We start from the raw sequence: 17,554 nt of genomic DNA, 5'->3' as shown, positions 1-17,554 counted from the left end.
AGCCTAAATCACAAGGGAGCCGTATATTTTGGACTAGAGTATTAATAATTCACAAAGAGCCTTCCCAAACCCAACTCAACATAATAACAAGTGTTTCTCTGTTTCTCTCCGGGATGAATCACTTATAAGGTATACAAGCGTCTGTTATTTGGAGAAGACGTGAGCTCCAGTGTGCAGCTGTCTTTGCTTCCCGCTGCGCTATTATAGTCATTTTTCATTTTTCTATTAACGTTCATGATTCATGAGTGAACTTGACTGCTTTATTAAGTAAGCAGCGTGGAGTTCGCTGAGGTCTTATTGTGAGGCTGGGGGTCATTTATTACAGCCAGAAATCTACTTGGAGTAAATAGAGCACGGGCTTAGAGAGGAGCTGAATGTTCAGCCATTATGATGATAAGTTATGAGTCCATGTTGCTGCTAAAAACATTGGTGTGTAGTTCTGTGTGAATGGATGAGATGAGCTGATTTACCAGCAGTGAGATTTTAATGTCCCCTAATTAGCTTAATTGACCACCTGCCCCTGTCACATCTGGCCTGCTGTTTGAATACTCTTCACCAGCAGAGCAACACTAAATGCTGGTTACACAATAGATCTATCAACACTGTCCCGTCGTAATGATTGCAGATATGGTCAAACAGCTCAAATAATTTAAAATGACACACACACATTTTTTCCATTCTCTAATATAAACTCATCATTGAATGATTTTTACATATGATTACATTTACTTGCTGTAAATCTGGTAATTAATGCACTTTATTCAGAAAGGCACTGATATTTATTCTAATTCAACAGACCCTTTTATTTTCAACAGTAATAATCAGTCCACTAACGGCTGTAAATACACAACATATTTCACCCTCGACCACAAAAACTATCCTCAAGGACTTGCTTTATAATGACTAGAAAGCCCTCATGCAAAAATACTGTATTTTAATCGTCTCCATTCCCTCTCTGACGGCATCTCTTTTATTTCTCGCTCTCTTTCACACTCTCTTGTTCACTTGCCCTCTCGAGCTCTCGGGGGAGGCACAGTGTGATTGTAGTGAGCGATTACGAGGGAGGGCCTCAAGAACAAAAAAGCTGATTAATTCCGAGCACAGTGTGACTGAATGAGCTCACATTCTCGCATCAGTTAGGAGGCTGTCAACGTCCGAGCAGGCCTCACAGCAACAGCTGAGCCCTGCAGGGGGACAAGCAAAAAAAATCTGTACCCACAGGGTCCAGCGGTTGGATTTCTAGTATCATGAAATTGAAGACGAAAGCAAAGATGTACACTTACTGTAGTGACTGGGGGCCAATTCAAAACAGAAAAGGCTGGCTATTGTTTAAACTATTTTGGTTTAGTTTGAGGAATACAAACATATCTTTAGCAAAATATGCCAAACTTCTTATTGCAGAAGTGTATTCTTAGTCAATGTATTGTTGAGAGAAAGATTGACACTAAGCCTGCAGCCAGTTAGCTTAGCATAACAACTGATAGCAGGGAGAAACAGATAGCCTTGCTCTGTCCAAAGATAACAAAATACACCAAATCTCACAAATGAATAAGTTATATCTCATCTCTTTAGTTACAAATTCTTAAGTGTATTTGCAGGATTATTTCTTGACAGGGAGGAATGACCTCCTGAAGTCTTCCTGAAGGGAACTTGCCAGGCAACTAGCGGGTACTTCAAAAAGTTGCTGCTCTCGACCAACAAATAGTCTGGCACAGAACCCCCCGTAAAACCACAACTGGTTGTTTTTTTGTACTGATGAAACAAATTTGATACAAAGTGAAGCACAATGAATTTCCTTTGGACAGAGCCAGGCTCGCTTCCTGTTTATGATAAGCTAATCTATCATAAACAGGATATTTCACAAAATGTCTAACAAAATGAAATGCATGACTTAGTTCAGGATATACACATTTCATTCAGTATTTCGGCCTGATAAACATGCCAGCTGACGAAAAGGCCGAACAGCAGACACACCGACACAAGAACCATCGCAGTTGCAGGTCGTGATTCAGCAGCAACTCATCCACGGAGAATGGCTGGGTCCTCGATGCATAGGGAGAAGCAGATGGTTTCATAACAACCCGCCTCCATGGGCTGAGCCGCGCTCCTCGAAACTCCGCTCACTCCATCTGCCCGCTGCTCCTCTTAAAGGAAGTGAGCGACACCGATGGCTGAGGCTCAACATTCGCACATAAAGGAGCACACAGTATGCTCCGGCCCTCCTGACGCTGGTGCGCCATAGTTTCAGGGTAGGCTAAAAATAACACTGTGACAGCTCTGCATTTTTCAGGCTAATTGCATGAATGTCACTATACAATACATCCATCATTATAATGATGGATCTGCATTGGACCTGTATCTGTGACCTAATTGACAAAATAACACAGTTCCTCAAGCCAGATAACATGTAAACAACAGTGCGGAAGATTATATTTTAATACAATTTCCTCAGGACGATTTTAAGATGGAGTCCCTAATTGGCAGCCTGCTCCTTTTTGTGTACTGAAAAAACCCCATAATGCATTCAACCTTGAGGCTCCTCGGCCTTCTGTGCCTCAGTGGATAAAGTCCGAACAATAGAGTCCCCCTCTATAGATATTCATCCCTGGGGCCAGGGAAAGAGGAGGAGACAGAGGGAACAAACCAACCGCTGCACTAGTGTGAGTGGAGGAGTGTGTGCAACCCTGAAATCCTTCCCTGTATGTTGCAGCTCCTAATTAGGAGTCAAGGGAGGACCCGTCAGTGTGCGTATATACACCAGAAGTCTATTTTTATACCCAATAGGGAGAAGAAGAGTGAACTATTTCTACATTAGCAATTAATCTCCAAACTATCAGGATTAAGTGGACGTACCAGGTCTTCCTCGTTGAAAATCACTGTAAAAACAAGTTTATTCATAGGACTCTTAACATAGCAAGGGGTCTAGACTTGATTACATTTTCAAGGTCAGAGATCAAATATGAACACAGGCAATAATAACTTCTATTTATGTTCCCTTGTGTAATTTAGTTCTAATTTATGTGGATTTTAAGTAAAATTGAGGATTTAAATTGTACAATGATAGATGTGGTTTGAAATCGACTAGTTATATTTGTTGTGTACATTGATATTTTATGAAAGTACAAGTTAGGAAATGTGACACTTTTATTGCTCAATTTGAGACAGAACAGCCTTTAATCTGGATCACAAGCTTGATTCAAATATCAACCAAAAGCTGTCTTGCCGAGCTCTAATCTGTCTGCTACAACATCATTTTGATAAGTTATGGGGAAGCAGAATTCAGGGTATTAGTCAACTCATGGGAGGGAAAATTACAATGAAAAACTCCAACATACACTATCAGACACACACACACACACACACACTGTGGTTTGCTGTCCAGATGGTCGGCCCAGCCAACCACATTTCAGTACCATGGAGAGAGACATGCAGCGTCATGAAGAGAACTGTGTGTGAGGCAGGGTGAGGGCAGACAGATTGTTTCTCGCCGCAGCATGTCATTCACATACTTGATGATCAGTTGTAAAGCATGCAGCGCCACCTTCACAATTCTTTGAGATCAAGCCAAATAATCCATTAAAATAAAAAAAATAAAAATGGACCAGCAGGAACAAAACTACCAGAATGAAGCTCATAAATAATCGCAGAAGAACAGCATGAAGAGCATTACAAATGGAGGAGAAGCAACATGCGATCTGTCAACTTCCAGTCTCAACAAGACAACACATACAAACGCACATCAGCCTGAGGAGAGTGGAGAAAACACGAACCCACAAGATTACGTTTGACTGCAGTGCACAAGTCTGGGGAAGTAAACAAAATGGTAGAACGGGAGGAAAAAGTAACTAACCCTAACCCTAACTCCTGATGCAGGTTTTTAATTAAAATGACTCGAGTCCAAGCTGAGATAACCCTGATGACATCACAATGACATCACCTGACAAGCTCCCTGACAGCACCACAGAAAATATTATTGAAGGAAGTTTTGTACACACAATTCCTTTTCCATTTAGTAAATGAAGTATCCTAAATAAATGTGCACTTGTGTGATGTACATAAAACCCATATCCATGTTGAGCCACTGCTGAAGCAGGTTTATGGGATATATCGAGGACAAGGACACAGAAACGTCCCTTTGTGCTTCTCAGCCACCGGGGGAAAGTGCCAAGTCAAGAGATCTGTCATCTATAAAAACACACAAGCACATTTTCACAAGTGAGGGGAAGCTGGGTAATCACAGCCCAGCAGCAATGGAGGTCAGCCACGCTAACAAAATTAACAAACAAAACTGATGATTAGAAGTAATTACATTGTTGAAAATACATTTTAAACAAAACACATGTTTAAAATGTGAGCTGTGTATGCATACATAATGTCGTGTAGTGTCCTTTGTGAAGCTGAAATTGCATAATGATCATTAGATAATCCAATTAGTAAAGACACAGTTTAAAATTAGCTTTGCTTTGCTTTGCTTTGTGTGTGTGTGTGTGTGTGTGTGCGTGTGTGTGTGTGTGCTTTAAGCCCGCTACTGAATCAGCAGGGATGCTTATCGTTTATCATAGTAATGCTGAGTGCCCAGGCATGCTCTACTGCGCCCTTTGAATCCTAGTTTCATTTCCCCAGTGAGAAAGCTCTTCTATTCATGAATTACAGTTGACATAAACATTGAGCTGGAGTGATATGAACATTTTTTAGACAGTACAATTGTCCTGCTTTCTCTTCCTCCTTGCAAACAGAAAGCAATTTAGCCCAGAAAAGCCTATTATTCCTCTGATATAATATGCTATTATGCTGACACTCAAGGAAAGTATAATCTAATATGCAGCGTCCACAATAGCGTCACATCTGTTGCTTTCTCACCATCACAATGTGTACAGTGCATGCTGTGGGAAGGCTAGGGGGACAGGCTGTGTTTAGTTAAAAGACGTGGCTTGTTAAAGTGATTCCATTTGGCTAAAGTCTGCTCTTGATAAGAAAGATGCCTGGGTTATTTCCCAGAATGCCTATCACTTATGTGTGCTCAGTCTGTGCCTGGCTGAATGGACGTTGAATCGCTAGACAGAGAGGCAGCTGGGCGGAAGATTTATCGGATCCCAATGTCTCTTTATTTCCTATATCCTTTCTCCTCAAATCGATCCTCCTCTCCTCCTGACTCCATCCATATCACGATCATAACTTCAGCAGCTTCGAAGACAAGCCATTATATCTTCTACGATGTTCATTTTCTAAGGATATAAAATATCTTTTGAAGATATGAGTCACAATATAAAGAGGCAGACAGGATTTCTTTTTTGCTTTGCTTTTATGTAGGAAGCTGTGATCAGTGTGAGCAGACAGGGAAAACAGCAACACTACCAAACTGCTCAAACTGTTCCAGCTGTAACTGTGTCATGTGTAGCTGTCTCTCTGCTTGGTAATGTGCCCTACAGGAGACCAGGAGCAAGTCAACCACAAAAACACATGGCCGACCCTTCAGGCCATTTCCACACACAAATAAATACATGTTAAGAGTTAAACATGGCTACAGGCAGACTGGTACATGCACAGGACTTCATCCCCAACTCCTGCCATTCGTTTGTAGCGAGAACAAGAGCCATTGGGCTGGAGTGGAACATTTAAAGAAGCACTGAGTGAGAAGGAGGAGACGAGGCTTTAATGCAGAGTGCCCTCGACACAGACGGACAGAAGGAAGGAAAGAAAGAAGGAAGAGAGACTTGATAAATCAATGAAGCAATTTAAAATGAAAAATGACTGAGAAAACAACAAATCATCATCAATCATCAATCTTTCTTCAAACACAATGTTTGCCTAATATGCTCTTACTTTACATTATAAGGAATGATGACTACATTCATTATCGAGTAATCTACCAACTGCCAAAAAAATTTTCAAAAATTGTGAGAAAATCATACTCAACAGTATTATTGATAGTAAATATTCAGTTTACTATCACAGAAGACATGAGCAACATTGACATTTAAAGGGCTGTTTTTTTAAGTTAATTATTTAATTTAATTTAAAAAAAATAACTAATTGTTGCCAATTAATTTTGGTAGACTATTTCCTCTATCAAATAATTGTTTTAGTTAGGAATATTAGCATATACGTATAATATTTATGAGAAAATCTGCGATTAATATATTTGTGTATCAGCCTCCACTTTACACTCTCAGTCCCAAATTCTTTCACATTTAACGTCACTGTAACTATGCGGGTATCAGTAAATGTGCCAATGCATTAAGGTAAAGCTGTGTCCCGGACATACGTATATCCTCTCCCTCAGGGTACAACCTGATGAACAGTGAGTCATGGACAGCAAAATAACAGAACAAACGAGGCTAATTGGAAGATTTCAGCGATCATGATCCCAAAGGTCGAACAGTGCATGACTTATTTTTACTATTTCACTAACTTCCTCTATTTTCTTGAATCCCTACTTCTTTTTTTTGTGCTCCTAATCTCTCAAAGGACAAATGTTTTCAGTCAAATACTTTTATCCATCCTTGTGCAGAATCCTTTAAGTGGTTTCTGCCTCCATCATAATCCTCCTAAATGACAACAGACCATTTCCATTATGGGCCTCAACGAAGTACTGAGTCTCCACAGTCAGTCAAGTGTTCAGGGATTTGCCTGAGGTAAAGAATAATTAGGGCGCTAATGTAGGGAGCATGGAGATCGACCCACTCCTCTATTTTCCTCTATGCTGCACACTTCTCTCCCTCCTTCTTACAGTCCTTCATCCCTTTGTCTGACTAAATGGTAGAAGTACTCCATGGGACGAGGAAGATTAAAGAGGGAAAGCGAGCTGGGACGAGTGTGCTGAGAGTAATGAGCATGGCATTGAGAAATAAAAACGATGGTGTTTGAAAGCTCACAGGCTGATTGGTATTCTGCATCAGCGCCAGCAGACGCAGCCAGAGAGGCAGCCAGAGCCCCACAAGAGAGAAAGAGGGACAGAACGACAGGAGACAGATTCAACTGATAAGATTGTCTCCTCTCTCTGTAGTGGGTCTCTGCTGATAAAGAAGACTCAGCCAAGCAAGAGAAACACCGACTACAATGGAAAGGCTATTCTGCACACAGTGACCCTCTTGGTATTGACACATGGGGCCTCTGGGTGACTCAGTGCTTTGGTGCAGCCACAGGAGAGCCTCCATGCCAAACCCGCATACCTGTGGGAATCCTTGCACAGGCTACTAATAAAAGTGATGTCAGCGGCAGCATTTCATCGGGCTCATGGAAGTCTTTGCGATACTCTTTCATCTCAGTTTTTGTCCCTCATCTATGTCCAACCATGTTTGTTCCTTCTCAGACTGCTTCTTCTTTAGCGAGAAATCTCTTTCTTTTTAAAATATCTGGATTTTAGCAGTGTTTTGAGAAAGGGCTAATTACACTAATCTGCCAGATGGTTTGTTAGAACCATCTGAGAGTCCTTCATTTAAAACTGTTTGGAAAAGGGAAGGCACTTAAAAAAAACACTACAGTGGTGCACTGTGCTTAATGGTAATATAAGTATACACTCACATGCTCACAATGACAATACTAACATGCTGATGATTAAACGGTGTTTACTGTACTGTTTACCATGTTCACCATCTTGGTTTGGCATGCCCGCATGCTAACACTTGCTAGTTAGCATTAAAATAAAGTACAGCTGAAGGGAATGTCATTAGTTTTACAAGTATTGGGAAGATAAAGAGATAACATTTTTGACCTGGTGCCAGAAGTAAGTAAAGTAAAGGCTAAATAGATCACTACAATTCTAACAATTCTATCCTGAGGAGAACATGCACATTTAGTGACAATCCATCATGGTGGAGCTCGAGTCACGGAATCATAAAAGGCTTCACCCTCTGGGAATCATGACGTTGGTGCTACTTTGGTGCTACTTCATCTAGTAGATAAAGATATATTTTACTCAATAAATGAGCAACTAACATGTCGGTGCAATTATTACAAAAGGGCGCTAGAGGAAAAGGCAAAGTCATTAGGATTCATCCTCTGAGGACCCTGAATGTACAGTATGTACATAAGTTCATGGCAATCCATACAATAGATCTAGATCTGGACCAAACTGATGGAGCCAACAACCAACTAACAAACCAACATTGCCTTCCCTAGAACCATGTCAAAATACAAAACGTTTCCTTTTCCAACTCTCTTATATTGTTGTAAATTGAATATATGTGGGTCACCCATGCACTCTGAGGACATTGTAATGTAGATTTTCTTACCTTTTATAGGCTAAATAATGAATTCACAAACTAACAATAAATAATTGAGAGTTATCTGATAGTAAAAATAATTGCTCTGATGATCATACAACAAAAATGGAGGCAGGCAGCTTGGTCACTTTAATTATCAGGCCTATTCCTTTGTTCAGCATGTCCAGAACCTTTTAAAAGCAGGCCCACAACAATTATTCTTCCGTCCACTCAGCTCTTTCAGTTTCATGACATCAGGTCTCTTGTGATGGAGGATAGGGTTAATTAAATGGGTTAACTAGGGGATGATTTAATACCTGTCTAATCCTATACATCCCCTAACAGCGTAGAGGTGACAAAGACCGATCATCTGACCCTGATTCTGTGTCGCACACCCATTATAAGTGCACGTTTGGGTGTGTACGTGCTCATGCATGCCAGTGAGTATGTGCACTGTAATTGTGATGGGGGGGGGGACAGGCAGGAACTTCAGAGGATCATGCTCGTCTTTGCTCTACATCGTTGCTGGATGATATAATGGCCTCTGGTCATAGATGGGAGGCTTCTCTTTCCCCGGAATGCAGAGATGATAAGCATGAAAAAAGACTGGAGCTGAAAGTAAATTGCATTGTCTAGATACAAAAAAAGGCTGAATGACTGAAGCCAGTGATGCTTTGAAGTACCGATTTATGAAAAAAAGAAATCACGTGGACACCAACAACAAATATAGGCAGCAGAAGGCACAACTATAGTTATAAATTCACACAGCGAAGACCTCTGGGTTGCAAAAACAAAAGTTTTCCTCGAGAGGACAAGCTGCCTTTTTCTGCTATCCTTTCAGAGTTCGCAGCGCACACAGCTAAAGTAGACGACTAATCAATACAGCAGCCTGCAGGCAGGGGAGTCCTGTTCCCTCTTACCCACTACTGTATTTCACTGCAGCAAAAAGGAGCTTTCTGAAAAACATAATCTATGTTGGGCTGGGCTCTGCAGAGAGAACAGCTTCACTAAATCCTGGTCTTTTTTCATATGAGGATGATGGGATTTTGAGAAACAAGGACAAAAGAAAAGAACAAGGGTCAGAATTGAATTACTGGATATTCTTTTTGAGCTCTGATGTGTAAATCATCCTAAATGCAGCGATCGGACCCACCTTTCTCTCTCCCTCCCCGGTTCTCTATCAAGTCACACATAACAACCTGAAACAACAAAGAGACCACACTGACGCCTGGAGTCACTCACCACGAGTCACTCACCACCACCACCACCACCACTCTATCCTGCCGCCCCGCCCTCTCTGGTCTCAATCACAACATCCGCAGCCAACCCCCCTCCTGCTACACATACAGACACAGAAGAGAAAAAACAAAAGGAGGAGCCATCCACACATGCAGGAAAAGTGGCCCTGATGTGTGACTCAACTACAAAGACAAATGACCTTCTATTCAGGTCCTGACAAAACACACATATCAACCACCCCCATAAAAAAAATGCATAGGCCAAACACAAGGGCAGACAGGTCCTTATCTACATGCTCAACTGCAACCCTGAGCCTGTTGCTGAGGTCACAGGTCAACACCTCCAAACCTGCAGCTCATATAATCAACCCTCCAAACAACAATGTAATTTAAACAGAAGGAACAGTACAATAATGTGTTAATGGCTGTGCTTAATGACTTTAAAAGACAACATTCTTGAGTGTGCTGAATACAGTGTTGTTAAACCTGATTTGGCTTTATTTCCATGTCTGGCTGCCACCCAGCAGACACCCCACTGTCACCTCTAATAAGCTCGTAAGTGACTGATTCAAAAGCTGTTCTGGATGATCCACTTTGAGGAACACGGAATCTGTCAGATACGTTTTCCCAACATGCACTGATTTCCACAATGCACACTACAGTACGCACAATAGTGCGCAGCTTAGCTCACAGAGACAGAAATCAATGCATAATTCCCACTTCACTCCAGGGAGGGATTATAGGGGAGGATGGGGAGGGAGGGAGCGCCACAGGAGTTGAGGAGGGGGATGGTGGGCTCATGGTGTCGAGCACAAAACCGAAAGAAAGGAGCAACAGCATCTCATGGGATATTGATTCTGCCCCCCCCCCCCCCCCCCCCCCCCCCCGTACATGTTTACTGCCGTCCCTCGAACCCCAGCTAATGTAAAAGAGGAGCAAGCAGGGGGAGAAGGAGAAGCTGAGGGGAGAGAGAACTGTAAAGTATCCTTTCTCCTCACTCAGGACAGATTGATTTACAACCACAGCTGCTCTCTTTTTTCGCAATTGTTGACCCTGAATTGGAGAACCGGTCAAACACACTGGGGGTGTGCTGAGCTTTTTTTTTTTTTTCAAAGTTAATAAATGCTAAGAGGTATTCAAGATTTGCTAATCCTTTTATTCAATGTTGATTCACCACCTCAAAGAAAGAAAAACACCAGATGTGTGACCAAACTTTAACTCTGCTGCTCCTCAAAAGGGGGGAAATATATTTAACACTTCTGGAAATGTAATTCCTTATCTTAAATACATTCTGGTTGTGCTGTACCTTGCTGTATGAGAGACAGAAGGTTTGACAACCAGTGTGACTATGACAGGTTCCTTTACTGGGCTTCAATATTCACTCTGAAGGAGGTCACGTCAAACAACAGCTTCACACCCTCATCACTAGTGCCTGATGACCGAGCAGTCTCATGATATTTACCGTAGAAAGAATCCCAGAGGGACTGACAGCAAATCAATCATTTACAGGACAGTCAAAGTGTGTTGCTGCTATTTGTGAATTTGACAGCCGACCCTTGAGAATAATAATCTTTTATAACATACTTTGGAACGTGACAATTTACCTGCAAAGAACAATTGCAGAGTCATCTGGTTCGAATTGTAAAAAAAACATCTTTATAACACAAATGCATAAAAACACTAAACTGTATTTACCACGTCACTTCCTGAGAGCCTCCTTGCCGATTGGAGACATGTAGGGAACCCGGGCCAATCTCATGTGACCAAATGATGATTGGGGAGCTGAACTAATCTAAAAGATAGTGTGTTATTGATGTTACAGACAGTGGTGTATAAAGTACCCAAAAGCCATACTTGAGTAAAAGTAAAGATACCTTACTGGAAAATGACTCCAGTAAAAGTAAAAGTCACCTATTAGAATACTACTTGAGTAAAAGTCTTAAAGTATCTGATATTTACTGTACTTAAGTATCAAAAGTAATTTTCTGATATTAAATGTACTTAAGAATTGAAAGTAAAAGTACAAGTAAATGCTGTTAATAAAAAAGCAAAGGGTCAGAATTTTGAATTATGAAGTTTATTCTTTTACGTGCTGTGGCACCATGACCAAGGACATGGAGCTGTGTTGACAATAATTGTGTTGGCTGTGATCCATCCAGGAGCAACAATGTTCAACATAATATATTGTACATAAGTATACTTTTGCATCTACTATGAACTTATCGTCATAATTCTCCGAAAAGCAATATGACACTATGAAGGAGTTGTAACAGTGCGTTTATAAGTATGCTCATTCCGACTAGAGGATGTAGAGGGCAAATGCATAATGTTGTGTTCAGCAAAAAATATCCACTTGATGCATCAGGTCAGTGTTTCGAGAAAGGACACCTGCCTTGTAAACTCCTATGGGCCTGATTTGAACACAATAGGCAAAGGTTTTGCTCAAGCTGAATCTGTTACCATCATAACTCCATCTGATCATCCACAAAATGACTCAAATATCAAAATATGATCAATACTAAAGTAACACCGAAAGTAACAACCCAGTCATTACTTGAGACTGAAAAATGTCCTGTTCATCTTCAAAAGACAATTATATTAGAATGTAGCTTCTTTACATTCTAATATAATGTAAAGAAGCTACAGTGTATAGAATGATTCTATTGAAGTTATTCCTTTTTTAAATGTTTTAGACGAGTCACTAATCACTTTAAAAGAGTGATTATAGCTGATTTAACTTACAGACATGAGATTGATCTTCTCATGTCACTCTCTTTATACAATGATATAAATTCATCCCGGTTTTATTGATATCTTACGAAAAGTTACTGCTCATTTTTCGTGCGTTTTTCCTGCAAAAGTCCAGCAACATGAGTCAGTTTTCTCTTGTTACATGCATACTGTCTTTCCAAAATAAACTTCCATCTTCACAGGAAACAACTAAGGTTTAGGCGATGAAACTACTTAGTTAGGTTTAGGAAAAGATCGTGGTTTGCGTTAAAATATCTACGGAAGTGGCGTTGCTTAAGTACGGAAGTTACGTCACAAATAAATCAACATTGGCTTCTCGTTTCACACACGGCACAAACTGCGGCCTCCTGGAGGAAACACCAGTGTTTGTTTGACCCATCCACCTCTCCTCATCCCACCCGTCCTGTGTGGAATTCTACTCGTGTAGTTGCCCGCTAGCTATAGCATATAGCATCCTGGGCATCACTGGGAATCAAAACGCCGCGGCTTTGAGAGCACTTGTTTTGCGCATTAACGTGATTAACCAATGATTTAACTTGCAAGCTAGGACCACTGATTCACCAAACCTGCTAGCTTGCAGTCTGTGTTCCACCACAGTCCCCGACGCTGGTCTCATGATTCATTTTGTTTCTAAAGATAGATTTGATTTTGTAGCGAGTAACGAAGGTTTCAGGGGAAATGTATCGGAGTAAAAGTATCAGTTTTCTTTGCAAAATGTAGTGAAGTAAAAGTAAAAGTCAACAGAAATATAAACAGTAAAGTAAAGTACAGATATCCAAAAAAACGACTTAAGTACAGTAACGAAGTAGAAATACTTCGTACAGTAACGAAGTATTTCTACTTCGTTACTATACATCACTGGTTACAGAGCTATCAGCAACTGTGTTATGAACGTATTGCATTGTGGGATATTTATGCCAGCGTTGCATCCAGTGATGCATACTGTAATATTTCACCGGAAATAGTATGCAAATCATGTAGTATTGATTTCCATTCCAAGGTTTTGAACATTCAAAAAGATCTAGTAGTAGTTTGACATTGTGGGAATATGCTTTTCATGTATGAAGATCGACTTGGTGTTTGTTCCTGCTTATACTACTAGACTATAACAGATTTTATTACCCTAAATAAACAGTAAAATATACTGTAAAATTACCATACAACCCAGTTATCCTACAGGCTACTGGCTCTAGCTTCAAATTTAGTGTAAAGACACGAGTGGTATCACTCTTCTCATTCAATTCTCAGCAAGAAAGTGAACAAGCGTATTTTCTAAAATGCCAGACTATTCCTTTAAAATAAAGACTTTGGCAATAATTAAATAATGTCCGTAAAAATACGCTCTTTGAGGGATTATTTCCTGTCAGAAGCATATATTCCTGCATGGGTGTGAAGTGATTGACCATCAGCAGAGTGTAACTAAACGCACACATTGATACTAAAGTACTCAACTGGAGGACAATTAAATTAAAGACAATTTCAGAATAAAATGTAGTGCCTGCTTCTTGGTGCAGTGTATCCCAGTAATCAGTCTTCTGATTCTGTGTGTTTTTTTGCGATGTCCATGACAACAATTAATCATAGCAGACCATGCTTAACTGCAATGACCAACAGTTATTTTTAAATTCAATGGCAGCAAATACTGTGAGTCATCAATGTTGGATGTGCACAGACAAAAGTGTTAAGGAGAGGGAGGACTATACACAGCTGCAAGGAACACAGAAACACAGTCCTGAAGATGAAGATTTCATGCTGATCTGATGAATCATGACTGAATCTTTCTTTTCAGGTATGTGAAGAGTTTGATGTCGATGTCTCTTGGCATCTTTCTCAGCCTAAAGTCTTGAGGACAGAACTGACCTGTGAACTGCCTGTTCTCAACTCACCACAAATGTCAATTCTTCTACAGACTAGCGATTTGAAAGAGCTGAAAAGATGAGTTATGACAGTAGCGGATATGAGTAACTTCTTTTTCCCATAGGTCTTCAGAACTATGAGTTGCAGAGATGGTTTTCTCTGTATGGGAGAGTCAAGATTTATTAATTAGAGGCTAAGAGAGATTAGAGACAAAGACTAACTAGATTATTTTCAGACAAAAATCAAATGATTTAATGGAACAAAAGAAATAATCCTGGCATTAATAGACTTAACGACGACGAGGCTGCTCATCCATCTTTAGACGATTTCAAGCCTTGTTGACAGTGTGATGAAGACATATGAACACGCAGCTCTTCCCGCTCGGCATTGTCGGCGTCCTCCTTCCACCTCTACTGTGCCCTAGCTGAGGTTGATCTGCCCAGAGACAGCACTAACAAGCCAGAACCACGGGGTAATGGTGCCTCCGTCACTGCTTAGGCAGCTATCCAGAGACATACATAGACACAGGGATACAAGGAATGAGAGCGAGTGATGGGGCCGGCAGAGAGAGAGAGAGAGAGAGAGAGAGAGAGAGAGAGAGAGAGAGAGAGAGAGAGAGAGAGAGAGAGAGAGAGAGAGAGAGAGAGAGAGAGAGAGAGAGAGAGAGAGAGAGGGGAAGCTGGGTGAAGGGAAAATATATAGGAGGGGAGAAGACACTTCACGCTTCAGCTTTCAGAACCAAAACGCTGTGTAAATAATAAGAGAAACAGTCCACCGATGAACAGCACAAGCTTCATATTTACTTGTTTAAATGTTTAAGATCAAGGAAATATTAGTTTGCCTTTTTCATTCTCATTTTATTTGAATTCAGGAGACAAACAAAGAGGCCATGGGACATTTTTTTTAAAACACCTTTTTCTGTATTTTAGAATATTATTTGGCGACTATTCTACTCATTGATTAATAGTTAAAGACATTTTTGAAGTGAGAATGCCAAAAATTCATGCGCGAAAATTTGCAGGAATAAACCTCTGTTGGTTTTGGACTGCATTATAAGCTACTTGAAAATGTCACTTTAGGTTCTGGAAAATTGTGAGAGGGGAAATAATCGGTAAATCATTTTCCACTGTAGGATGTTGGTCTCTTTGTTCCTATATGGCCTTGTGTTGTCCTTCCATTGTGGCTAATATTAAATATAGCCAGATACTAAACACAACCAGCTACAAATATACCAAGTTTGTTTGTGTGTGTGTGTGTGTGTGTGTGTGTGTGTGTGTGTGTGTGTGTGTGTGTGTGTGTGTGTGTGCAGTGCTCTAGTTGGTTGTTCCCCACCAGCTGGGACTCTTGTCTAAGGGCAGACAACCAGCGTGTGTGGAACATATGTGTCACCACAGAACATAAGCAAACACAGTAGGAACACGCATGCAAATCTGGCCAACAACCACACCTGCGTGCAAAAACAAACGAGGTGATTATTTTTACATCTATGAGGCAGCAGTTTAGTGCATATATATAACTGTGGTAAGACGTACTCACTGAAAGTTTTTGATCAATGAACATTGACTGGACGAAACAGATGATACGATCTACTCTCACATATAAGAAAAAAAAGGATGCTGAAACTGATTTTTGGTCTTTCATAGGAATAACCTATTAAGGGATCCTAAGGCCACTCAGTCCCAGAAGCAATTCCAATTTCCATTTGCAGTTTCCATCCCCTTTGATAATGCACCTCTGCTGAGCACGGCGGAAGTCGATGTGATGTTATTGCAGTGGCAGGTTTGCACTCTGCCATTCGGTCTCATATTCATAAACGTACGACAGACAGACAGGAAGCAGGACGTGTTTTTCTGTGGAAGTAATATAACCTCGGGAAAATGTTCCCTCTCTCAGGCGGGAGCAAAGACAGAGAGAGAGAGACAGACAGACGAAGAGAGACAGGCAGGTGGGGAAGCAGAGAATACAATGGGTGCAGATGTTAACGGATGACAGATCACAGCAAAGAGCACTGCTGCTGCTGGCAGAGTTACAGCTGACATTTGGAAAGCTATGACAGTTCAAGTTTTGCTACAGAGGATTTTAAAATGATGCAAAGGTAAGTGGACTGTTGGCGAAGAGACTCAAAGCACCCTATTGTATGTTAAGTGAGAAAGTCCAGCAGCTGGTACAGTATAGCAAGCACGTCCCCCTTTCTGGTGATTGTGATTGGTCTGTGGTATCTTAAAGTTTAGAAGAAATATGAGGCTATAAAACGTTCTTTAATTTATTTTCCTCTTGTCACTTCGTCGAATTATAAATACAAAATACTTACTTCTAAATAAATACGGAAAAACAATATTTCATCACACTTTCCTTCCGATCCCTTTCCTACACAGCCAAAATGATTGATCTCTCTGCTTCTGTCTCCTCTCTGTCTCATCATATTCTCTATATCATCCGCCACATCCCCCATCATCCATAATAATCCATAAGTGTGAGATATCAGCAGGACAGTGCTCTGCTGCCGGCTTTACAAGGCTGTCTCTTTGTCTCAGCGTGCTGCTGTGAGCCGCGCAAAGATCATTCTGATCCTGCATGCGAGTCAAAACAAAATGCTCAACTAGTCAAGCGGCTGAATAAAAAGGGCACAAGGAAGAAAGTGGAAGATGCTTATATATAACCATGCATGCACAATGTAACATGCAACATAGGCTGAGCGTGTGATGGTATTCTTTTATTTGGCCATTACACACACACACACACTCACATATATATATTCCCACATTTTGTCAAGATTTATATTTACATTTTTGATATTATTATTATTTTTAATTATAGAGTATGAGGTAAATGTAGATTGCTATAGATTGCTCTTATTGTTTAGTCAATAAAAGTCTTAACTGATTAAGGAGAGGATTGAACTTTCATTCATTCATTTTTCTGGACTTTTCTTTAATCTCTGTGTTAATGATTTGGAATTGAAAGACAACTCATCGGCATCAGAAATGGGACAAGGGGCCCCAACTATGCACTGCTTTTATTCATTCAGTCAAGAGCCAAAAAAGTTATATGTACAAAAATGCATTGTATTTTATAAGAGTAACTTTTTTGTTGTTGTACACTATACTTTGTAAATGTAGCGGGGTAGAAATATACTGTATAGTGCCATAAAAGGGAAACAAATCAAATAAAGTATCACAAAACTGTATTTAAGAACACTTATTTACACTAAAACACGTACTCAGTATAGCCATTGACACACTCCCTCTCTTAATGTTATGTTTCTAACATGTAATTCAGTTTAAACGCTTAAGACTTTTGGCTCTAGCATCACTATAAGCGACCTTGAGCTCTGAGCCCTGTCAGCATCCTCTTGTTACTATATGCATGTATGCATTAATGACTGAATGTATTAACACGGCCAGTGAGAAGGCCTCTTATTCACATAGCACTTTTCTTGGAATGGGAACTTTTAAAGTTCAAACTTCAACAGCACAGCGTTTTGGTACAGCAGTACATGCGTGT

The 17,554-nt window shown here is 40.5% G+C and overlaps 1 protein-coding gene across 8 annotated transcripts in view; it reads right to left on the bottom strand.

Moving 5' to 3' along the window:
* Window positions 1-17,554, bottom strand: part of bicd1a (bicaudal D homolog 1a) — a 34,445-nt gene that overhangs the window by 15,697 nt on the left and 1,194 nt on the right. The window lies entirely within an intron of this gene.

This window comes from Anarrhichthys ocellatus, unplaced genomic scaffold (assembly GCF_004355925.1).
Source record: "Anarrhichthys ocellatus isolate YVR2014 unplaced genomic scaffold, GSC_Weel_1.0 scaffold2, whole genome shotgun sequence".
NCBI classification, from domain to species: domain Eukaryota; kingdom Metazoa; phylum Chordata; class Actinopteri; order Perciformes; family Anarhichadidae; genus Anarrhichthys; species Anarrhichthys ocellatus.
This window is presented reverse-complemented; position numbering and strand designations above follow the sequence as displayed.